We start from the raw sequence: 23,792 nt of genomic DNA, 5'->3' as shown, positions 1-23,792 counted from the left end.
TGGTTGAGCAGTAGGTGGCGCTGTTCTTTCTGAACCAGAGTTTCTACACCATCGCCGCAGTGCGGCAGCAGAGGACACTGCTGTAGGCAGGGTCGTATTAACGAGCAGGCTGTCATAGGCTGTAGCCTAGGGGCCCGGATTGATCAGGGGCCCATGACTGGCCAGAATGACTGTTATTGTAATGAATACGACCGACATACAGGTTTTTGATTTTTGTTTTTGGCCGGCATGCAGGTTGTACGTGCCGTTTGCAGCGCGGTGACGTCACCGCCCTCCCCTGCGCATAACGGGGATGGATGTCAGACGCCAACTTTGTTACGTTATTATTAGTTTTGTAACGGACCAGTGGGCCCCCATCGGTCCAGAAAAAACGTTAAATAATTTATGAATCGATGATCCGTTAGATGCAATGGGTTTGCAGGTCAAATGTATTTTGGCGGATTTTATATCACTGTTGTGTCACGCAGTGGGTCGTCTCTGGTGCACGTTTACGGAGGCTAGTGAGGATGGTGGGGCGTGCTCGGGTTAAGAGATTTTAGATCGGGTGCGGGTCACAAAAAGTGGCTAGAACCAAAATGTGTGATAGAAAATATGATAGTGTGGCGCAGAAACGAAAAAACACAGCGTTTAAAAGATCAGCGTGAGCTGGGTCTACTCAAAAAGAGCCCAAGACTACTTCTTTCAAGTCGGCTGGATCGTCATCCAGTCAGCCCGAGCCAGACCCCGGCCACGAGGTTAAGGCTGCCTGAGCAGTATGTCTCAAGACGGAATCACCTGGCCCTGCTGCCCATAGAAAGGTTAGAAAACCCTCTAAAGGTACGAACATGCTTTTTTTGTGCATTGCTGTTTGGTTTGTGGTCTGTATCGCTCGTATCTGATCGCAGATGCCGTGGATTGACTGACTGGAGTCTATGGGGTGCGATGGACTGGCGTGTGTTGGGAGTGTCCCGCGATTGTTGGTGCTGTTCTTGAGACGATGCGCTCGCTGGTCTCCGCTGTGCTCATCTTGTTGTTGTTGTTGCAGAGGGTGGGCCTCAAAGCAAGCGTGCACCTGATCTCTGTTTTCAGCTCGCAGATTGGCTGTGAATCTGATGAATTGGTTGCATTGCTGTACTTCTTATATCACAGGCTATAGTCGTGTGTGTTCCCTGCGTGTGCCGCGTCATATTCCGTTTGCATCGGCGGTAGAAACCTCTTACTCTGAAGGCGTCACTGAATTACTACAGTATTTTCACCTGCTTTTTTCTTTTCATGGGATGGGTAGGAGGGGCCTACACAACCTGTAGCCTCAGGACCTTGATCACCTTAATCCAAAGAGACATGACACCCAGCCCCTGCCTGCCATAAAAGCGCAACACACTGTTTGCGATGGCAGGGGTGTTATACAGTAGCTGCTGTCCTGGCTGCTGTGGTCAATCTAAGTTCCCCCTTCGTTCACCTGGTGCAGCAGGTCTTCTCTCCTGCCCCCAGACTGCTGTGTGGGGGGCTGCACTGCACTGGGGAGTGAGGGGGGTCCCCATATCGTTCACGGGCTTTTGGCTGAAAAGAGCCAAACAAATGTAAAGGATTTGTTTATTACAGCAAGAACACACAAGGCGTTACGAGCAGGAGGGGGTCTGGCCTGCTTGGCTGCTTGAAGGAGATCTGGGGGCGTCTTCCAGCTGTTTCCTGATGGGAGTCAGGGATTTGGGAAGGTGGCCGGGTTGCAGCTGGCTGTGCAGTGGGAACCGGCTGCTCGTTGCTCTGCCTGTCCCTGCAGGCCGGAAAAGATCCGGCAGCTACAGTCCAGCCACAGGTAGAACCCAGAGGGCCTGCTGGCGGGTGACTGTGTGTTCTGCGCTGCCAGTGTGGCCATGTAAGGGTGTAATTCTCTCTGGGGGGTCTCCAGTGACCCAGCTGGCACACAGCCCCACCTGTCACCAGACCCCCACTTGGTGGAATCGCAGCTCGCACCCTCAGCCCTCTCGGCCTGGACGCCGAGGGCTCCCCCTGCCCGACGGCTGCCTGCTCCCAGAGGCCTCTCCCCCCTCCTGTCGTGCAGCGCTGCTGCCTCTCGCCCAGCCTCTTTCATTAGCTGAGCAGGGCTTGTAAAAGTGGGAGCTCATAATGGACTGGAGTGCAGAATTAAATTGGTCTTGACAGTCCATTAAATTGACCCACCAGAGTCTATTTAATTCCCAGAGCCAAGGTGCAGACTGCCTGTTTGCTCTGTGTTTCCACAGCGCCAAGCTTCATCACTGTGACAGGAAAAAGCACACTTCCTCTTTGTATCTGGACACTTCTGGAGAATCGTACAGCGCACATGTACCCCCTCGTAGGGCTAAGACCTCTCGTGGTCACGCTGCAAACTGGGGAAGACAGAACGGGAGGAGTGACAGCCCTTTCCTGGAGAAAAATCACCATGGGAACTGTCCGAGCTGGACCGGAATGATGACTGGAAATGGCAGACCAAGAGGCCAGCAGCCTGACGTCCTGAGATCCCCTGGCGGTGATGGGGTGGCACCGGCGCCACCCCCAGGGGCCCATACCCAGTCTCAGGTTTAACCAGCCTGTCTCACCGCAGTTTCCTGAACATTACTGCGCCTGCTCTTCTTCCCTCTTCATCCTCAGAGCCCTCTCTCACGGCCCCAGGCTGGCCAGCGTGTCACTGGGGGCTCGATCCCGATCCAGCGGGTTTTAGGACTGGTGTGTATTATCAGGGCACTCCTTGCAGTGAAGTGTACGACAGGCTATGAAGCTGCGCTGTTAACATGGGGGTATGCACAGCTAGGAATTAAAGGCTGCTACATATGTACTTGCCTTCATTGGAAAATGTTAATTGGTGTCTTTTAAAAATTGAGCAACTTTAATTAAGCAGCGGTTAAACGCTGATGCTATCTTTAGGACTAATTAAAGGCGGCCGCAGGTGGGTCACTCTTGGGGATCCCCTGTGTCGTAGTGTCGGAGGTCCCTGGCTGTCCCGTCTCTCTGGGAGGAAACCTGGATCTGGGAGCCGTCAGCAATGTCACTCTCCCAGAGGCCTCCCTCCGCTGATCGGTCCCGCTAGATTCACTTAACTGGTGCAGTCATTATCTCAACAGGGCGTTGTGAAAGCTGATGACTCTCAGGACTCACTCGATGCGCACAAGCTATAAAAGGCCTGGGAGGAGGCACAGCACTGTTTCCAGCTCCTCCGTTCACGAAACCAGTGAAGCAAGCGAAGTCTCTGGGTGGAATGGGCACCAGGAGGCCCTCTGGGGGCCTGGACTCCCCAGACCTCCGCAGGCGGTTCCTCAGCACAGGCCTTTATTATCGGGGTCGGGCTAATCCTCAGTCTTACAGAGACAGAGAGAGAGACTGAAGACAGGAGGAGAGGCAGAAAAGCAGAGCTAGGCAAGGAATAAAAAAAACACAAGAGATTGCTAATCCCCCACACATGGTGAGCCGGGGCTCTGAAACAGGCGATAAAAGCAACACTTCTATAAAACCCTTATCGGCACAACCTTTAGACAGCGCAGACATTTAGCAATTATGCAACCGAGCGAGCTCTGCGCTCTGCTGAGAGAGTAGAGGGTGGTGGGGAGGGGAGAGCAGGCACAAGGGGTCAGTGCTCACAGGAATGAACTCTCCGTCCTGCAGGCCTGTACCCCCACTCTCTTGTCAGGGATTGACAAGATCACAGCGTTGGGCTGCAGCGTGTTCAGGAGCTCAGTGTCAGAGAGCTGGGCTGCAGTGTGTTCAGGAGCTCAGTGACAGACTGCTGGGTTGCAGCGTGTTCAGTAACTCGGTGTTGCAGTGCTGGGCTACAGTGTGTTCAGTAGCTGAGTGTTAGTGCTGGCCTGCAGTATGTTCAGGAGCTGAGTGTTACAGTGCTAAGATGCAGTGTGTTCAGGAGCTGAGTGTTACAGTATTGGGCTGCAGTGTGTTCAGGAGCTGAGTGTTAGTGCTGGCCTGCAGTATGTTCAGGAGCTGAGTGTTACAGTGCTAAGATGCAGTGTGTTCAGGAGCTGAGTGTTACAGTATTGGGCTGCAGTGTGTTCAGGAGCTGAGTGTTAGTGCTGGCCTGCAGTATGTTCAGGAGCTGAGTGTTACAGTGCTAAGATGCAGTGTGTTCAGGAGCTGAGTGTTACAGTATTGGGCTGCAGTGTGTTCAGGAGCTGAGTGTTAGTGCTGGCCTGCAGCATGTTCAGGAGCTGAGTGTTACAGTGCTAAGATGCAGTGTGTTCAGGAGCTCAGAGCCGCAAATGCGGTCAGCAGGTATAGTGCAGAAGACGATGTAGAAGGGAGTGCTAGAGGAAACATCCATGACTGCTGCTGTCACAGCTGCCTGAATCCCTTGTTGAGTGCACTCAAACTGCCAGGACTCAGTGCACTCCATTGCTTTGATCTTTATTAATTCTTGGTCTGTTTAAGGGAGATTATAGTGCAGCTGAGTGTCTGTGGTGACCCTGCAGCTCCGGGGGGGTAAAGTTTCAATGCCTCAATGCATTCAAGGCTTTCTGTCCCCAACCCATGCATTAACCAACAGCCACCCAGGGCTGATGAAAGAATGACGTCTGGACACAGTGAAACGGATACAGTGCCTGTAAAGACTGCAGGCCTGCATCAGTGACAGTGGTGTGAGGAAGGTTACAGTCGCAGTGCATGTGCCAGTGGGGTTGGAGTACTACCTGCAGGCAGCCTGCCTGTGAGTGAGACCCTGAGGCTTCCCCACGTCTGAGCGAGCGGTATAACTGCCTCTCTGCTCCCTTGAGCTGACCTCCCCCTCTGCAGTCCTGCTGATCGCTTCCCTCCACAAACCCCCATTTCTCACTAACTGTCTTCTAATGAATGAGATTTAAATTAGGATTATGAGGGGGTGGGGATTCCCCACGGAGGCCAGAGGTCTGACCACTCAGAGCAAAAAAAAAATCCATACAGTTGCTGAGCAGGGAGGTGGGGAGGGGTAGAGTAGATAACCAGGATAAGTCCCTTGTTCTCCAGAACACCACCAGGCAATATGAGGATACTCATCTGGGCGCCTGCAGGGGTCTGATTGAATGTAGCAGCCAGCTCAGGTAGCAGGGCATGCTCTAATGAGAATGGAGTCCAGCCGAGAGCGTGAGTTATTGAAAACCACAGTGAGGACAACTGACGCTAATTGAAACATCTGCTGTTCAGATGAACCTTGTGGGCGATTTTGTTATCCTGTTTCTCGAGTCACTGATGTATCTGTGGGAGACCACCCTGCTAGGTCTTCCAGGTCCTCTGGCTATCTAGAAAGACAATGTCGAATCGCACATTGGGCACCCCAACTGGCGGGAATTTCGTGCGTTACTTGTGCACAGCTTCGCGCTCAGACGCGAGGTTTCGGCATGCTTTGTAAAAGTGCATGTTTGTCCCGACCAATGGCTCATGCCCTATTCAGTGTTCCAAAAAATACCGTGTGCAAATGGAAGAGAGTATTTGCAGATTCCAGTCGATCACCTGATATGTCAGGGGAGCGCATTGGAACCAAACCATGCCTCCTGTCCCGAAAGAGAAAGGCCGGGACTGTGACAAGCATGGGGACTGCACTGTTGCCAACAGGACCCCTGAGGTTTCTTTCCTGCCTGGTGCTCAGGTAGCAGCAGGTCTTCCTGCTGGTCAGAGCCAGAGAAACTCCAGGAATCAATGTCACAGGTTAAGGCTGGCCAGAGGCTCTGTGAGATAGTTCTAAAGAATCTGGACCTCCAAAATTGGTTTAGTGACAGTAGTGTGCTATTGCCATCCAACTTCCATCCACCCATTGTCCAGTTCGGGGTCACAATCCCAGCAAGCGACAGGCACAAGGCCAGGTACACCCTGGACAGGACACCAGTTCATCACAAGACACGCACACACTCACACCAGGCCAGTTTTCCCAGAAGCCAATTAACCTACCAGTATGTCTTTAGAGTGTGGGAGGAAACACAAATAGATCATACAAACTCCACTCAGGTCTGGGTATCGAACCCAGGGCCCCCGTGCTGTGAGGTAGCAACGCTAACTACTGCACCACCATGCTGCCATTGCCAGCCAACAGATAAGTCATAAATATACTTTAGTATACTGTACACTCAGATCTGCATGTAGACAACGTCATCATTTAAATGTTCTTGGGATAGGGCTCCCTGGGAACAGAAGGCTGTGCTGAATGATGGATTTGTTTTCCAGGCTTTTAGAGCACTGACTGAAGGAAAGTGCCTGGCTGTATCTGATCCTGTTAAGTGACCCAGGCAGAAAGGCAGAAATGAGAGAAATGTTGGGAAATTGTGACCATTGTACAAGCACCCTTGTGCAGTCATGGGCCAATCTGGTTACAGTGTATCATACAGAACTTGCAAGTAAGCTTTTATTTCTTATTAAACGGTGACCATACTACAGCACTATCTGTAACACTGTACTTTAAACAGATGAATGTGGTCTGCTTGTTATAAAAGAATGTGCACAGATATGGTAGCATAAAAGCTTCTGATGCAAAACGTTTCATCCCAAATCATTTATACCTCCTGATCTAGTAAACACAGGCCAAAGAGCAACTTAAATGCTCAGATTACAGTCTCTTCATAGCCTAGCTGGAGTGTGTCCCACGCAGCTGGGATTGCTGGTCTGTCACAGGAAGGGCTCCAGGTTCGAGCTCTCTGGCACAGAAGTATGGTTTGTTCAGCAGCTCCCACTTTCATAACAGTTGAGGGAGCTGTTGTGATTTATTCCTTATGAGAATTAATCACGGAAGACATCCGCTAAAAACCCCCGGTAACAACTTCAGGGAAGACAGCAAGTCCCTGATCGCACATTTATCTCCTGCCGGAGACGTGGCTAGTTATCGTCTAATCTTTAACATGATCGCGGGACATCGGTTTGCACTTTGAAAAAAACCCAAAGTAAACATTGTGCTTATGTATTTCCTGTTGATTATATGTTAAAAAGTGGCCACAGTGCCATTGGGAATAAATACAATTAGCTTTGGGCAAAAGCATCAGGCCGTCAATTGTTAGCAGCAGCAAGAAAACTACTGCAGAGGCCGTTGTGTGTTTTTTGCTGCTCATGGAGGATTGAAGAGAAAAGAGGAGGCAGTGGAGGTGAGGAACCGGCCTCGCTCCGGGACAGAGGGAGGACCGATTCTAACCTGTCGCCCCCCACACTCGTTCACTGGGAGATCGGTTAACCAGCAGCAGGCGCTGTGGAGCCGAGTCCGGCTGTGTCCACCGGCAGGAGGCGAGGGTCACGGCCTGGCCTGCCCGCCGCGGTCCTCCCCGCCGCCCTCTCCCGCTGCGTCTCCTCCCCAGTCTTCCCTGCGCTGGCTTCACGCTCGCACGGGAGAAGGGAAGAGCGAGGGAAGAAATATAGCTGGAAATAAAGTGAGAGGCCATTAATGGGAGGCAATCTGTCTGGTAATAGAAATCATTACCCGGGCTTCATGAATAAATAATGTCGCCTCTTCTGTTCTCTCCTGCCCCCCTCTCTCCCCCTCTTTCTCTCTCTTTCTCACTCGCTCTGTCGCCCCATTTCTTCCTCTCTCTTCTCTCGCTCCCCCCTCTTGGTTCCATCTGCCCCCTCTAAAGCGCTCTGTGTGCACCCTGGCTCTCTCCCTTTCTCCTCCCAAATTCACATTCACATCCAGGCTCAGCTTCAGATTCAAAGGGCTTTCTCGGTGTGCGTTCCAGTGCTCCCCGCGCTGCAGCGCTGAGCGATTTCCCCCTCTCTCCCCCTCTCTCCCCCTCTCTGCACAGCACGCAGCACGACGCCACATTTCTCTACCACTGGCCCCATTGGCTGGGTCACAAAGCAGCTTAAAGCAGATCCGCGCAAGCCAGCAAGGCAAGTGCGATCCGTTGACAATCGCGGCCCCATTGCCTGTGGGATGGCAGACTGCGGGGAGGGGGAGGGGGGGGCTGGGAGCCGTCATGGCGTTGTGGGGGGGGCAGTTAGTGTCACTCATGTTGAGCAGAAGAACCTCAGTGGGGGAGATGGATGGAAAGTGTCTACTTTACGCAAAGGGCTGCGGGAGTGTGGAACACACAACCTAGCCATGCCGTCAAAGTCAACCCCCTGGCTCCCTTCAAGAAACAGCTGGGGTCTGGAATGGATCCCTGGATCAGTTAGATACCAACAACCAAACAGCCGAGATGGGCTGGGCGGATTTTGTGAAATCCCTTATGTTCTTAATTGCATTAACATAATGGTTTTGTGTTCTTCAGCGTGGAGAGTTTCTGAAAATAACCAGAATGTAATAAGAGAACAGAGAGACAGTCAGTCAGGGGCTGTAGAAACTGTAGCAGCTCAGACACTCACTGTGTTACCTTTAGCACTATTAAATACACCGCACTAAACTGATATAAATTGCAATTTGCAGTTTATCTATGATTGTGTAATAGATATCTACTGTACACATGTGCAATATGCTTGTGGATTGTGCAATATATCTATATTGTGCAATACATCTTCTTTGTGCATCTTCTGGTTTATTTTTGTATATTTTGTATTGTGTGCAATTCTCTATACTCCATTTTTATTGCAATTCTTACTGACTGTTCCTATTGTATTATTGGATTGCTGTATAATTGTATTATTACGTTGTTCTCTGTTGTGTTGATTGTGCCTAGCTGGTGTTGCACTGCAGTGTCCCTCACGGGATTAATAAAGTATCTGTCTAAACTGCCAGTGCTCTTCCTCCTGCAAAATTCTTCGCCATTTATTTCATTTCCAGGGCTCTTCTGGTGACGAGTGGGGTTCGTCTCTGAGACTGCAGTGTGAGAGCAGGAGTTTATACTTGTGGGTGATTACATTTTGCCTTTCTGTTCCTGGTTCACACTGAATTATATTTTCTAGGATAGTTAAGTACTACATTTCTTTTCAAATTTTATTCACACCCTGTTAATCCGCGGGTGCTGGCATATAAAAAATCCTCCTTTTTTAAGGTGGGCGTCTCACCTTTCAGAGAATGAAATGCTTTTGCTGTTGAAGATGTTCCCTAAGACACTTCAGAGAATCGACTCCCTTTAATCCCATCCGACACGCTCATAGCTGTTGTGCCTTTAGCCAACTCTTGGATTTTGAAAAGAACGTTGAGTTTATTGGGATAATAGGTGTAAGATGTTATTTTCATACACTTGCTTTCTGTCTATCTGCAGTACGAAACGGACAATGATCAGCGATGACAATCAGAAGTGCTCATGTTTCAAACTAGATCCTCTTTTGCAATTTCTGGAACAGCTGACTGTTATGTAATCACTCGCAATTGATAGATTTTTTCATCTTTCGTTTTCAGTGGCTCTTTGGCAGTGGGCTAAGATGAATGGAATACAGATGTAGTGTCCTGATATAATTTCTTCTCTTTATGTTTTCTTTGTTCTAAATGTGAATATCGAAAATATCTCCCTTCCCAGAAATGTTAATTTCTCAGCGCATTGCCAGTCTGCATTCAACGTGACATCTAGTGATAAGTGTTCAAGGTAACGAAAGGGATCCTTTTTGATCATTGTGGACCAGATTGCACCCTGCATATGTGAAAGAAACCAGAAGAAAATGCTCTGATGTGCTCAATCTATTAGGATAGAGCCTGGAAAAGCTCAAGCAGCTGTTCAGCTCTGAGGAGCTTTGGAGCTGTTTTATCGCTCCTTGAGTATGTAGATGTAATACCGCTCTCCTTTCTTTCAGAATCGGGTCTGAAGAACCTGCCTCAATATGGAGCGAACAGAGATTTATACAGCCAGCACTTGAACGCACCCATCATTGTGTTTGGCACAGTAAATAAAATTAGATGGCACCTTTACGCCATGGACTGTAGCACCAAATGATCATATATCATGCAAACCGCCGCATATCATCTCCTGATTACAGTGCTGCATGCTGTAGGAGGGAGCAAGACAAATTCTTTCATCTAGCATCCTCACTGATCATGGCAGCTAGATGCTCCTCTTGCAGGGGAGTTTTTATTATAAATATATATACTGATGTATATTCACATGAGTGCACATCAGTGGGCAGCTTGTCAGCAAGATGTGTGGGGGGGGAGTTGGAGGGAGTGGGGGGAGTTGGGGGCTGGGGTGGAGGGGGGTGTTGTCATGTTGCCGTTTTTTTTCTGCTGTTGGAAAAGTTGAACTAAATTAAAAATTCAGAAAAACATGGGGAGGCTGCCAGCAGGAATGTGAGCAAAGAGAGGAATTTGAGCAATGTGAATGTGAGCAAATTCACGAGGAAAGACAACACCCGAGATTAAAGTGTCATGAAGGGATTATGGAGACGAAATTGTGGCTTAACCTGCTTGGCCGAGGGTCAGAGGACAAGGAGACCAGGACCCCCCTGCAGGGTGACCGAGGGGCAGCTGTAGAGGGGGAGAGGGGGTGGAGGTGGGATGCGAGAGAGAGAGAGATGGGGCTCTCGTAGGTGCTGTATCTATAGCGTTCGGGAGAGGAATGTATTGTCAGGAGCGATTGCTGTGGCTGAATTAACTTGGTCGTTGTCATCCCTCCCGAGCTTTCGTTATAAACTCCATTTCTCACACAGCGGCTGATCAAGGCAGAAAGTCGCCAGATTAAGTGTGGAAGTGCAGGTCCAGAAGGACCTGTGAGACCCACAGTTGAGAAGCAGATTAGACGTGTCCGTCTCTTTGCTCTATCCACTGTGACATGATTTTCTTCGGCTGTACCCACAGTCGAGAATATCGCCCTGAAACCCGATTCCTGGAGAGCCCAGGAACTCTGCCACACTGGGCCCTGTTACTGCCCGGTAGACAACTGCAAAGGGAAGTCAGGCTGCTGTGTTCCAGTAATACCTGCCCGCCTTCAGAGCCCCAGGGCCCTGCCACTCAGTCCGGCTGGGCCTCAGTCTTGTCGAACCTGTGCCCTCGGAGCCTCTGTCCAGCTGCCTGACCGCTGGGACACCCCTTCTTTACGGGCAGGGAATGATTTTTTTGCCATCTTGTGTACTAATGGAGTCGGAACGATGGTGCCTTGCTTCTCCACATCAGGCTGGAAACGAGCTCGGTGCTGTGCTGTGCTCTTCTGGGCGCTGCGCTGCGAGATACTTCATTAGGTTTGTTGTGCTTGTTGATTGTCTCGGAGTCAAGGCAGGAGCTTTGTTTGCTGGAAAATAAAGCCCTTAAAGCGATCGTCGATTCTCTTTGGAGTGCGAGTCTCAAAGGGTTCCTGTTTTTTTTCGCTTTTGTTTTATGTGGGTAATTCTTCGGCAGTGGACACCGTGGGTAAAAGTTAAACATTATCTCTCTGGTGCAGGCAAGCATTTCTTTTTTTTTAAATAAAAGAAAATCCCCAGATGAAAGGCTTAATAATTGAATTTTAAGAGTTCCTGTGTGGGTGCCAGCACGGCGCGAGTGTTTTAATTAAGGCCATGGTGGTGAGAAGATGGTATCTGTTGGGTCTGAAAATGCGCTTACCCAGCCCGTGTGAGTGGACGCAGTGCTGTCCCTCTTGTGTCCCTCCCAGCTAATGAAGACACTGACCTCACTGACGAGCTGGGCTGTTCTGGGGGGGATAGAAGAGAATCTTCTATTTGGAAAAATTAAACTCACCTGAATTAAGCCTTTAAGTGTTGCAGCTCGAGACAGCTCTTCAACTCTCTTCTATTGAACAAAATTAGCTGTAGAAACTAAAATTGCAATCCTGCTCCATCACACCCAGAACCTTTAGGATTAATCGACTAGGAAAAAGTACTGTATATATTTCAGGCAAATTTGTCCTTATAGCCCTTTATGAGCCCATGATATGCAAAAATAAAAAAAGGAACATATTCTCTGTGGCTCCTTTAATGCTTTGTGTTACGGACATTGTCAGTACAATGACCAGTGCAATGAGGAATAGTCTGCACAGAGATGAGTGGGACAGAACACGAAGCACAAAAGGGAGCACTTACAAAGCCCAGCAGTCTCTGTTGTTACAGCTCAGCCCTGGACCTCACAGAGGCCCTGACAATGCAGTTGGCTAATTTTATAGCACAACGCTGAAGTGATAGAACCTGTGAAAAGTCTGATTAGGGGATGGAGGGGGTGCTCATTTTAAAAAAATATATATTTTTTTATTTTAGAGAACAAAACAAAACCATTTTACATATGAACAACCATTATTCAGCCTTACATCGCAGGCACAAATTCCTGTTTGTTCCCCTAGTTTTTTACAATTATATAACTTTTTAACAAAAGTATATACATTCAAAAGAAGGAAGATGTATACATTCATGAATATAAAAAGGGAGGAGACTATATAAATGTATCTTATTAAATTTCAGTTATTTTGAATCTCATCAAAATCTGACCTTAAAGGTTTAATGTACTGAACCCATCTAGACCAATATTTGACAAATTTTTTCATTTGTAATTTTAGTGAAAATGTTATTTTTTCCATTATATATATTTCCTTTATTAATTCAATCCAATCAGTCATTGTTGGTAGATCTGTGAGAAGCCACTTCCTTGTTACAGCTTTCTTCCCTGCTGGTATAAGGATTCCAAGCAAATATTCATCCGTTCCCCTCCAATCAAAATCCAGTTTACCAAAATATAAAGTCTAGTTATAATATAGTTTCCAGGGCCTCATGTAACTCCTTCCAGAAAAGCCTTATTTTAGGGCAGTTCCAGAATATACGCCAAAGATCACCTTGATTTCCACACTGTCTCCAACACTTAGAGGTGCCTTCTGACCCGGAGTAATGAAAAATCGAACAATGTTTTTCCAGCAAAACTCTCACCACAAATGCGAGTTAGTAAATCTTCATTGGAATTCACAAATTTCAAGCCACTCTTCATTTGAAATTCTAGCTTCACTTTCTTTCACCCATTTATCTTTTATATACTCTGTAGAATATGATTTCTTTTCCATAAAACTTTTATATAATCTAGATATAATACCTTTAACTAATTCTGATTTGTAGGCTTCTGTAACTATTTTCACTACCCCATCATTAACAATATCTAAATCTCCCCTTAAAATATCCTTATTAAAATAGTAGCGCATTTGAAGATATCTATAAAAATCTGAATTCTCCAAATTATGTTTCTCCTTCACATACTGAAAACTTTGTAGCTGATTCTTATCCATTATATTACAAAATGCAGTTATTCCTTTTGTAATCCAAAATTTAAATCTATTATCCAATTTATTTGGTTTAAACTCTGTATCATAGGCGGGGGTGCTCATTGTAACGTGGCAGGGCTTCGGATTTCTGTAGCACTGTCCTGAATGTAGTTTCACCTCAGGCCCAATCATATAGTATTTCAGCACTGCTAACTGACACTGCAGGCCAGCAGTGCACAGTGCCCTATTAATTGCCCCCTGTGAGTACTGGGCTCTGTCTCTCTCATCTAATGCAACATGACTTTGAAAGGAACCCTCACTCACTAAGCTGTGAAGCTCAGTGGAAAGTCGACAATCAGGAAGGATCAAACCCCAAGCAATGATGTGCCACGAGCTGTCTCAGTTCTCCCCTTTCTCCTAATTTCCTATGCTCTCCCTCGCAGTTAGTTCAACTGTGCAGATATACTCCTGTCCACAGGAGAAGGAATAAAACCCTGTCTGTTAAGAGCAAAGGAAAGCTCCAGTCAGTGTTTTGACAAAAGCCTCTTGCTTGCACATGCACTCCAACTGAGTATTTGCTTTGTGGATCAGCTGAAATATTTATAAATCATGACTGGACTACACTTTAGTCAGTATGGATTTTAAAGTAAAAAACTAAAGGTATGCAGAAGTAAATATGCAGTCCCAAAGGCTTGTCTTTGATACAGAGTAACCCATTAGATTCACTGTGTCTTTGATAGAGAATAACCCATTGGATATACCGTATGTGTTTGACACAGAGTAACCCATTAGATATACTGTCTTCGACACAGAGTAGCTCATTAGATATACTGTATGTCTTTGAGAGAAGGTCACACTTTGAATATATGTCTTATAGACACAGTAGCACACTAGTTATCCACTTTCTGTGAGTTGAGACGGAGGATATTACTGCCTGGTCAGCTGACAAAGTGCTGTTTGTGTTATGTGGTTCTTCACATGCAATTCAAGTTGCTCAATCATTGTTTCACCTTTTCAGATGTCCGTGCAACTCCTGTTGTCAGATTTTAAGACTGGCTGCTGTCTTTGACTGTGGCATGGTGTCACAGTGTTTAGAAATGCTGGTGTCTTGGGTACAACTTCTGACCTGGGGTGCTGTCTGTGTGGAGTTTGCATGTTCTCCCCAGGCTCACTTAAGTTTCCTCCAGGTGCTCTGGTTGTCTCCTACAGTCCAAATGCATACTGGTTAGTTGGTTGGCTTCTGGGAAGATTGGTTCTGATATGAGTGTGTGAGTGTCTGTGTCTGTGATGGACTGGTGTTCTGTCCAGGGGGTACCCTGCCTTGCGCCCGTTGCTTGCTGAGATAGGCCCCGGTTCTGCCATGACCCTGTACTGGTAAACCAGTTAGAAGATGGAGGGATGCTGTTGAAAGACTGATAAATCTACCAATTTTGGTTTCATTTTACTGACTAGAAATATCACAAGGGTTTTTCATCAGAGGAAGCATTGCTACTGTTGAGCAAAAATAGCAGTTTGTTAATTGCACAGTAATTACAACCAGCAATCATGGCTGCTGTTAGAGATTATAGAAACTTGATTATTTTGGTGCATTTTAATAACCTAAATTTAACAGTGCTTCGTGATTTTTCACAGGAAGCCAATACACTTCTGGTTAATTACTTTATTAATTGCTGCTGTTAAACTCCATTAACTGGGGGGAGAGATAATGACAAGATTTAGCTATTTTGAGTTTTCGCTCTTTGTCATATAAAAAATTCAATTATTTCTTATTTATCTGTGAATTTAAAAGTTTATTTTCTTGGATAATGGCTGTGGCCTTCGTTTCACCTGCTGTCTCTGAACTTGAACTGTCTGGTGTGCATGCAGCTTAATCAGGTCCTGTCTCCTGAGTACATAACCTCTTTGGCTGAAATTCAGGCTCCTTCCAGGACAGGTCCCGGCAGGGGACGCCTGCCAATGCACAGCCCAATCAGGGACTGAGAGGCTTTGTGCTCATGCTGACACACTGCCTCTCTAGTTCTGTGGTACTGGGTTCAGCTGTGGGACCTCAGGGGGGAGTGAGGAGACTGACTTCTCATTGGCTGGGATGTTGGGGGGAGTGAGGAACGTGACTCCTCATTGGCTGGTATTTCAGGGAGGAGTGAGGAGCATGATGCCTCATTGGCTGGAATGTCACAGGGGAGTGAGAAGAATGACTCCTCATTGGCTGGTACCTCAGGGGGAGTGAGGAGACTGACTCCTCATTGGCTGGCTCATTGATATGTGCCTTTGTAGAAGATATATAATACCCTGAAAGGTACTACAGTATATACGATAAATGCGTTTCAGCAGTTCATCTGTTTTCTAACAGGTTTTTCCAATACCTAGCTCAGCAAGCAACAGGAACATTACCAGAGAAGAAAGTACAAGAGATAAGAGAGTTACTTATGTCATAATAAAGGTTGTTGTTATTATTATTGTTGTTGTTGTTGTTGTGTGGGTGCATATAGCTGTAAATAACAGTACCATACCAGAAACTGGACCCCGCTGTAGCAACCCCACAGCCTGTTGTTTGAAATCCTCAGGGCTGCAGATATGATGAGGCAGGCCAGCAGGGTGGTGTGGCAGCCTGCCCTTGTCCACTCTCTGGCAGTGTCTGATAGAAGACCGTCCTCCCTGGCTGGGCTCCCATGGAGGGGGGTTAAACTGCAGTACAAGAACAAGGCAAACAAAACCTACAAGCCTGCGGCACAGTGTTCCCCGATCGCAGGGGCTATCGGAAAAGCCCCACAGAATTATACAGTCAAAAGCAGGCAGTGTCCTAATGTTTGGGGAAATTCTTCTACAGCTTTTTTTAATAGTGGAGTGATGTGCTTTGTAAATGCACAACCTGCGAAGTCTGTTCATGGTTGGACTGCAGAGCCCCTAGTCCCGTAATCACGAAAAAACCCAAATGGTGCGCGCAGAAGAGAAATAAAAGTGAAAATGAATTATGTTATTAACACTGGAAAGCCAGGAGTGACTTCTGTAATAAGATTGCCAATTAGATGTATTGACATGGAAAGAATAAATTTTGATGCCAGCTTTCACAAGAATATTTAAACCCATTAATCTAAGTAAAACATTTGCATACATTATTAAAGATGACAGGATGGAGTTGCACGAAATGCCTGTTGTTTTCCTGAGAAGTAAACTCTTTCACAGGCTAGGGTATTCCATTCTGAAGCCTTTTAAATAATGCACTGAGAGTTTGTACTGTAGCTCTTTCCCTGAGTTAACTGGACTTTTGTAATGCAGTTGAAGGACCGTCCACATCAAGGTCTTATTGTCTGGAGGCAAGCCAGCAGCAGAGCTTGCTGGGAATGTTCAGCGGTGCTTGTGTTGTACTGTATATCTCCTTTCGCCATCCTTGCAGTGCTCAGGTGGACAGCCTATGGGCTCCTGCAGCTTGAGGACGAGCTGTAGTCCAGGAATGTCAGGCACGTCACTAGTGGACTACCTGGGGCTGAGATTTTCTAGTCTTAGATTTTTTTTAAGCGTTTTGAGTGGAGTGTCCAGAAAAACGCTATATAAGTGTAAGTAATTATTATTATTAAAATAAAGGCTGATCTAACTGTCACTGAGTCACACTGAATCCAAGGGCCCCAGGGTCAGCACAGTAAAAAGCTGTGTGTGTATCGGATGTGAGATTTTGCTTCGCTTTTGGAAGAGGGGGAGGAGGCTGGCTCTTTAACTGCACATGCAGAACCCTGCCTCAGCTGAGCGCACTGGCTTCTTTTATTCCGTAAACATGAACAACCTGAACTGATAAAAAAGCCGTTTCTTTTCTAACGGCTTCCAGGGCGATATATGGAGTCCAGCTCGAGAGCCGATTAACCCCGGGAGTGAGGAGGTTCTGATAAAGACGTGCGCTCAGGTCCGTTCTCTCTGCTCTCCGTGTGCAGCTGTCACTCCTCCATTCGCTGGGTAAACTCGCACACACGACACAGATGGTGGTCTTTTCCTCTCTGCATAATGGAACCTTTCCTGCTCAGATCCTGGCTAACTGGAGCTTGAAGACAGACGTCCCACACTGAGACCTCTACGGCATTTTTAGAGTCAGGATTAAAGTTACACCAGGAGGAGGCTGCTAAGCCTGTTTTTGCTCAGTCTTGCGCTTCACACATGATGGATTTATATTGTAGTTGTTCTCCCTATGTTTCCCCTGCAGCAGTGCAGGAAGAGAGGCAGGAGACTGGAATTGCAGCTCACTAGTTGCAACTAGACAGACTGCTTCCAGCGGCAGGACACTACAATATTGTATATTGTATATTGTATATTGTATAATAATAATAATTATTATAATAATAATTGCTTACACTTATATAGCGGTTTTCTGGACACTCCACTCAAAGCGCTTTACAGGTAATGGGGATCCCCTCCACCACCACCAATGTGCAGCATCCACCTGGATGATGCGACGGCAGCCATAGTGCGCCAGAACGCTCACCACACACCAGCTATTAGTGGGGAGGAGAGCAGCGTAATGTAGCCAATTCATAGAGGGGGATTATTAGGAGGCCATGATTGGTAATGGCCAATGGGAAATTTGGCCAGGACACCGGGGTTACACCCCTACTCTTTTCGAGAAGCGCCCTGGGATTTTTAATGACCACAGAGAGTCAGGACCTCGGTTTTACGTCTCATCCGAAGGACGGCGCCTGTTTACAGTATAGTGTCCCCATCACTATACTGGGGCATTAGGACCCACATGGACTACAGGGTGAGCGCCCCCTGCTGACCCCACTAACACCTATTGTATACATCCTATGATGTAACATTGCATATTTCCTGCTCCGAGTAAGTGAAGTTGATTCTGTTTCTATGATAGTGTGGTACCCCAGATTTTACATTGGCATTATGGCATTATGTTGAAAGTTTGTGTATTGTACACAAGGTTTACATTTTGATTTTTAAAATATCTTCTGTGTTGCTGTTTCTTTCCAAGCAGCTAAAAAAGGAACCTTTTAACTAATTTCAACCTTGTGTACAAATATACAAAACTTGTTTCTTTTCCAGTTATATATATATTTCTAAAGTCAGACATGGATGTGTTTTAGATATACAAATCATCTTGCTGCACTCTTAAGGTGAAAGAAAACGGTAGTTAATTTATTCTAATGAGAAAGAATAATAACCTCGTGGTCTTCAGTACATGTAGTGAGGGTCTCCAGTTCCTGTGCTGGAGGAAAACACACTGATACGAACCCCACTGCTCAAGGAGAGTCAGATCAGCACTGACTGCATGAGAGGAACTTCTCCCACACCATGCCTGCAATCACCCAGGAGGTCACAGGGGGCGCTGTGTCGCTGAGAGCCCTGATAGACTGATGCTGCCCTCCTCTCAGCTGCTGCCTGGAGAGTCCCAGACCCCGTCGGCTGGTGACATGGCCCAGGGTCGAACCCGCGACCATAGAATTGTTTGAGAGACCTTCTCGGATGTGCACACGAAAGTTGGCTATTGCGTAACTCTCTTCTGATATTTGGATGTTGTGTAACTCTCACTTGATATTATTATTTCCAAAGTTCTGTTTCTGATAAACCCCAAGGCTGAAATCGTTGAGTGAAAACTTGCGTTAGCTTTCATCTGGTGTCCTTCTGTCTTTTGTGGGCTTCACAAGGGACATTTAATTGACCCTGGCTGAGAACATTTACAATTCTCTGAAAAGGTTCCTGGTGACAGATTTTAACTGCATTCTTTTGCCAGTGCGTGAGTTTTTTAAAAAGATATAATGTCTTACCTCTGTATATTCTGAGCATGTAGGGTCTGTCAAACTGAGGCACATCAGCACGTTTGTGAAGCCTCCCCAGACACACAAGTCTGATAAAACAGAGCGGATCAAAACAATGTGTGTAATATCCACAGTTTTTTTTTAAATCAGAGAACTCTTGTCACAACGCCAAGGGAGATGGCAATAAACATGTTTGGTCTCCAGCTTGGAAAGAGCCATGGAAGAAGCTTGAAGAATCTCCTGACCACCGGTAGACGGCCCAGCCAGCGTGTTTGGGTGCCGCCCAGATCTCCACCCTGTGCCCACCAGTTGCCCTGTCCTCTCGCCAGCCTGTACTGGCTGATCTGATCTGCACACGTGTGTTTCCGAAAACCCTGGGAAAAACCCTCTTCAGAGTGCGATGTCTCTGTAGCTGCAGGCGTGTGAGAGAAAGCCTGTTGTGTTGGCTGGTAGTTCAGGGCTCAGCCAGGTGAACAGGAGGACATGAGCGCCTCTGGGGTGCCCTGGCATAGTCAGGGGGTCGCAAAATCTGTCTGCCGGTGTGCTGACATCACTTCATCACTTCATAACGCATTCCTCCCGCACTCTCCCAGGAGAGCCGGACGTCTGACACAGACAGCCCGGTCTCCTTGTCCCTCCTAACTGCACAGATCAAAACCGCATTAGAAAAGTGCAGCTCCAAGCGTTTTGGAGCAGGACAGGGGGGAATATTGATGAGCGGCCGCATTGTTAAATAAATGATGAAATAAAAAACGACGGCGCTGCTTACGCACTCAGCCATGTTCGGCCCCGCCAAACATCTCAGCGCCTCAGTATTCAAAGCAAGAGGCGCGTCGCGGCTCAGACCCGACAATCTGATGACTGAGGGAAATTTACCAGGAAAACTCATCCATCTGTATTTCAGCAACCCCTCATAAGACAGGGAGACTGGCTTGGCTGGAGTCCCGAGGGCCGATCATACGGCTTCTGTCGCCGGCGAGAAGGAGCGAAAGAGATGAACGAGCAGAGTGTGGACAGGTCACCCCAGGGGGCTGGGCTGCTGTCTGTCCCCCTGCTCGGAGCACCCCAGCTCCACGCTCTGCTGCGCCTGTGCCACACGTGTGGCCTCCCGCTGTCTGGTTTTATTTCTCTTATTGATTGCCTGTCGGTCCTCCCCTCTGTGTCTGTCCCCCACTTTTGAAGAGCCGGTTCTAGATCTGTATGGCAGGACATGAGCACACCGACTCCCACTGGCAGCAGCTCTTGGGCCCGTTTCAGGCTGAGAGCCTCACAGTACCTATCAGAGGGCAAGAGACAACCCCATATCTCACTCAAGGGTGCCCCCGGGTCACCCAGTTTTCCAGGTTGGAGACTTTGGGGCATCCAGCTCACAGTCAGCTCTTAACTCACTCCCAGACTCAAACCAGGGATCTGAGGACCACAACACTCATACTGTATGTACTGTATGTCGTTCTCTGGCAAGGGGTGCTCGGGACCTCATAAATAATTTAATTAGGGGATAATTGCTTTCACAATGGTGAAATCTGTTTGCCCCCGATGAGCGTCTGTTCAGCCCGCTGCCTGCTTCTTTAAAATGAAAATCGTGTTGCTGTGCGCCCGGCAGCCTCGCCGGCACTTGTAACGAGCGGCGCTGGGATGTCGCGCTGCCGATGGGAGAATGTTAAGAACGCTCCTGTTGGAGGAAGAGGAGGATGAGGTGGGGAACCTGCTGACAGCACACTGGGAATGCCCAGAGCTGCGTGTCACTGAGACCGGAGGCAGTGGGGGGCTTTAGGGGGACCCTGTGCGCAGGCACACACAGTCCAGGGCCCAGATCCGCAGTAACCCCCGCGAGGTTCGTAGCGGGGAGGTGTCAGAGCACAAGACCCAGTTCAAAGCCAGAGAGACCCGCAGTTAACAGAGCCGAGGGGCTGATCCAGGAGCAAAGCCGAGCACAGGAATAAACACGCAGACGTGTTTAAGGAGCCTTTGTTTGCATATTACAGTGCAGCAAAGTTAAGTTCAGGAAAATACAGTGAAGTGCAGTAAAAATGCAGCAAAGTGCAGCAGAACATAATGAAATCCTGATAACGCATGGGCAGACCTGGTAGGCCTGCTACCAGCCGCGCAAAACCAAGTAACTGTGTACAGCAAGCATGGAAAAGAAATGGAGTAATGTCTCAACTGTCACTCACACTGTCTGTGACAAGATTGCTTCTGCAGTCCTGCAGAAATTCACTGTGCTGCAGAAATGCATATCCGCAGTGTTTCAAACTAGTTCACCCAACCTTAACTACCACGTGCTAGGGTGAATTCATGCTCAGTGACCTCAGTAGCAATGTGGTTGACGAACATGTCTAGTTTAATGAGCAATGCATGTTGCACTAAATAAACTGGTGCTGTGGAGGGTGAGGTCCAGTGCTTCCATTTGCCACTGTGAATGAGCTCTGGCTCAGTGAGGTTGACAGCAAATGTCGTAGCTCTTGTGTGTTCAGAATCATAAAAGTGACAAGACGGTTATAGTCCATTGAGCCGAAACATCTGCCCCCTTTATTTTCACTGTGTCGCTCTTTGTGTGATGACTCCAGTGGGACAGTCACTTCTAGTCTTGAATGCAGCCGGAGGAGAAGTTTAGCTGGTTAATATTAAGGACCTTCTTGGTTGTGTGAAATGCCTCAAGGTTAATCATCCCCAAATTTCCTTAAGGGCTTTTTGAGTTGAAGATTTTGCAGGAGGCAGTAAGCAGCGGAGCAACTTAAGTCAATACCTTAATGAAGGGGAAAGGTATCCTGATTTGAATCAAACGTCCCAATACTTAAGGGACTGATTTCACAATCCTCGATTAGCACAGGCCCTGAATGCACTTACCTAAATTGACATCCGATCTCCTGCGATCAGTGCTAATTTGGGTTTGCCAAGTTGTTGTGAGCCACCAGTCCCGGATCCCTTTGCCTTAAAAATTCATCACCTTCCCCTGTTGAAAGCCAGGTGCAGCTGACACAGTATAACTGACCCTTTTCTGGGGTTTCAAGCTGTTGGCTTTTCACAACTGGCTGCCCACTGAAGCTCAGCAGGTGTGAGCCTGGTCAGTACCTGGATGGGAGACCTCCTGGGAAAAACTAAGGCTGCTGCTAGAAGAGGTGTTAGTGGGGCCAGTTGGGGGCGCTCACCCTGTGGTCTGTGTGGGTCCTAATGCTCCAGTATAGTCACTGTACTGTAAAAAGGTGCCATCCTTCGGATGAGACATAAAACCAAGGTCCTGACTCTCTGTGGTCATTAAATATTCCATTTCATTTCTGCAAAATTGGCTCCATCACCCTGTTCTCCTCCCCACTGAGAGCTGGTGTGTGGGAGTGGACTGGTGCACTCTGGCTGCCATTGCATCCCCCTGGTGAGGGCTGCACACTGCTGGTGATGGAGGTGAGTCCCCATTTCCTGTACAGCCCTTTGAGTGGAGTGTCCAGAAAAATGCTTTGTAAGTAAAAGGAATTATTATTATTGCCTCTGTGCCTCTGGCTTCCTGGCAGAGGTGGATAACAGGCAGATGATACAGGACAAGCCAGCTGGAGCAGGGGTCAGCGGTCAGTTGAACAACAGTGGAAATATCTTTGCAGCTACTTGGCTTCTCCAGAGGCCTTCTTGCAGTCTCTCCAAAGTGTGCTCGCCCCAGGTGTGTCTCGTCCTCATGGTATTGATCTGTGTGAAGTGGCTGGCAGCCAGCAATGTCTCAATATTCCCAGGCAGCAGCAGTGCTGGGCACAGAGCAGGGCTGTGGACTGCAGATGCCCTGCTGTGTAAAAGGAGAGACTTTGGCGGGTCTACAGCTACAGTCCTGATGGCGCAAAGGCTACCCAGACACCAGGGATGCTGCTCTGGGAGCTGGCAGAGGTACTTACAAACCTGATCGCCTTGCCACCCTGCCACCTTAGAGGGCACCTCGACGTGTTCTTGACAGGATCTTGTCTCACCTTCCCCACAGCAGCCCGACTGTTAATCTCTGTCTTGCAGAGCACAAATGTGAATCAGGGCTGTCCCCGGTGAGACTGAATGTGTGTGTCACACCGAGAGGACACACATGCACTGAATACAGCTTGGCACGTCTTGCCTGAAATTAGGCTGTTGAGTAACCTGTATTTGAAGAACTGGAGCAAACAGCTTGTTTTATTGTCCTTATTAGGCAGCAATGCAAAGTATTTTTTCAAACTTGTTTATTAGTGGAGGTTAATGTGAAAGTTTTCCGGCAGATCAAATGAATGAAATGCCAATATTTATCTTTCTTTTGCGTTCACTTTGTGAGTATGACTGTTAGAAAAAGCTCTTGCTTTAAGAGTGAGCCTGTATGTTTCTCCCACATCTGCAACTTGATTTGAATTTTAAATACTGTAAGATTGACGTTTGCCAGCACGCAATTAAATTCAAATTATTTTTGCAGAGCGCCGTTCACAACAGGTTGTCAAGGAGTTCTTTCACAGTTTATGTACAGTATAAGTAAAGAATTGCAGATCCTGACAGCAGGGCGTCTGCCCTGTCACCTGCTCTTAATTCTCACTTGTGACACCCTCTTGTGGGCGGAGCGGTGGCTCTGTGGCTCAGGATCCGCGCCTGTGGCTGGAAGGTTGCCGGTTCAAATCCCGCGGCCGGCAGAGGAATCCTACTCCGTTGGGCCCCTGAGCAAGGCCCTTAACCCCAACTGCTCCAGGGGCGCCGTACAATGGCAGACCCTGCGCTCTGACCCCCAGCTTCTCTCCCTCTCTGTGTGTCTGTGTCTCCTTGGAGAAAAGCTGGGGTATGCGAAAAGACAAATTCCTAATGCAAGAAATTGTATAGGGCTAATAAAGAAACATTATTATTATTATTATTATTCAAGCACCGAGCGCCAGGTGCCCCTGTGCTGCCCTTGTCAGTGCCTTTGACAAAACCTTAACAAGCCTAAGCAGTAGCCCCAAGCCGTCTCCTTCAGATCCGCACCGAGGAGTGTTGGTTCTTTTGCGTGTCTGTGCACGACAATCTGCTGAGGCCAGACACCCTTTGGTTGCCGTTCTTCTCATGTTTT

At 47.8% G+C, this 23,792-nt stretch overlaps 1 protein-coding gene across 2 annotated transcripts in view; it reads left to right on the top strand.

Moving 5' to 3' along the window:
* Window positions 1–300: 300 nt before the first annotated feature.
* kcnd1 (potassium voltage-gated channel, Shal-related subfamily, member 1) overlaps window positions 301–23,792 on the top strand; it is a 99,460-nt gene continuing 75,968 nt past the window's right edge. The window contains exon 1 of one of the 2 annotated variants that reach the window (XM_069184416.1): window positions 301–816. The gene's annotated coding sequence lies outside the window, so the exon portion shown is untranslated. Of the gene's footprint in view, window positions 817–17,527; window positions 22,628–23,792 lie in introns of those variants that run through there. The other variant, XM_069184415.1, reaches the window with a different exon arrangement.

Source organism: Lepisosteus oculatus, chromosome 2, assembly GCF_040954835.1.
Source record: "Lepisosteus oculatus isolate fLepOcu1 chromosome 2, fLepOcu1.hap2, whole genome shotgun sequence".
Lineage (NCBI taxonomy): Eukaryota > Metazoa > Chordata > Actinopteri > Semionotiformes > Lepisosteidae > Lepisosteus > Lepisosteus oculatus.
This window is presented reverse-complemented; position numbering and strand designations above follow the sequence as displayed.